Genomic DNA, 1,753 nt, shown 5'->3' with positions numbered 1-1,753 from the left:
TCAGGATGTATATTCACCGCAGGAGAAGAAATACTGGTGTTCACCTGTACTTGCTTTGTCATCGCTTTGTCTATCATGGTGTGCTCCCTCACCTTCCAGGAAGAAAACCTGACTTGATTACACAGACCCTGCTGAATGTCCCCTTTCCAGCTGCCTGTCTGGACCCATGCACTTCCCATGGTTCTCCTGCTTTGCCCTCCCCTTACTCTTTGATCATTCAGACCGCTCTCACCAACCCAGTTGCTGCTTTGAGTTTCAGTGAGTTCCAGCTCGCCCATCTCTCAGCAGTCTGTCTAATGGTTTCCTTAGCAAGAAACTCATCTTTTTTTTTTTTTTTTTTTTTAAATTGCAGCATGATTTCCTACTTGTCCTGGTTTCAGGTAGGACAGAGTTAATTTTCCTCCTAGTAGCTGGCAGGGTGTTATGTTTTGGATTAGGATGAGAAGAGCGCTGATAACATGCTGATGTTTTAATTGTTGTAGAGCAGTGCTTACACCAAGCCAAGGACTTTTCAGCTTCTCGCTCTGTCCTGCTAGCGAGCAGGCTGGGGGTGCAGCAGGAGCTGGGAGGGGACAGCCCCAGGACAGCTGACCCCAACTGGCCAAAGGGGTATTCCATACCATCTGACGTCATGCTGAACAATATATAGGGGTGGCTAGCCGGGGTGGGGGGGCCGGCTGCTCGGGGATAGGCTGGGCATCGGTCAACGGGTGGTGAGCAATTGCATTGTGCATCACTTCTTTCGTACACATTATTACTATTAATACTATTATTATTATTATTATTATTATTATTATTATTATTATTAATTTTCCTGTCTTAATAAACTGTCGTTATCTCAACTCACAGGCTTCACTTTCCCGTTTCTCTCCCCCATCCCGGAGAGGGAGGGGGGAGGGTGAGCGAACGGCTGTGTGGTGTTTGGCTGCCAGCCGGGCTAAACCACAACAGTCAATTTGGCGCCCAACGTGGGGCTCGAAGGGTTGAGATATCGACAGATTTGACCCGAGTGTGTTAAACTAAAATTGGTATAAGTATTCGACCTGCTTAATAGTTGCTAGTCACAATGTTGATTGCTTTCATCTCAAGTCTGCTGTACCTGTTTCCCAAATTGAGTTTTATAACACGTTACTTTCTGTATGTGCTCCCTGTCGTGCTGTTTATCCTTTCCGGGCCCTGGTTCAAGATTGTTACTGTGCTGGTGTAACGATGGCTTATGAAATGATGAGATATCTGGTCATGACTCTAACCTGGTATTTGTACTCAGCACTGTCGTCGACTCTATACTTCGGAAACCATATCTCAGAAACTATTAGCAATTACACCTATTGCCTTTTTTCATCAGGGAGTCAATCTGTGGAGGGGACAGGGGAAGATATTTTCTCCTACCTGTTCACTCTCCCTTCCTCCTTCACCACCCTCTTATCCCCCGAGCTAGTTACGGTAGCTCTCCAAGATGTTGAATATCCTTGGGATACTCAGACCAGCATGTTCTTGTTGTTATGTCTCCTGAATGCGCTTCAGGTTTTGTTTAAGGTTAAACAACTACTTAGGAATCTCATCCGGAGATCTGTCTTGAGGCGGGATATTTGCGAGTGGCAGGGAGTGTGGGAGGATATGGGCAGGTTTCTAGGGCAGTGGGCACCTCCAGTGTTTTGGACGTTCACCCCTGAACAACTGCAAAATCCTAAAAATCTGGTAGAATGCTTGAAAAAAAGGTGTCATGACTCTGGCAGTTCCGAAGTGACACAAA

The sequence above is a fragment of the Cygnus atratus genome, chromosome 31 (assembly GCF_013377495.2).
Source record: "Cygnus atratus isolate AKBS03 ecotype Queensland, Australia chromosome 31, CAtr_DNAZoo_HiC_assembly, whole genome shotgun sequence".
NCBI lineage: Eukaryota > Metazoa > Chordata > Aves > Anseriformes > Anatidae > Cygnus > Cygnus atratus.
This window is presented reverse-complemented; position numbering follows the sequence as displayed.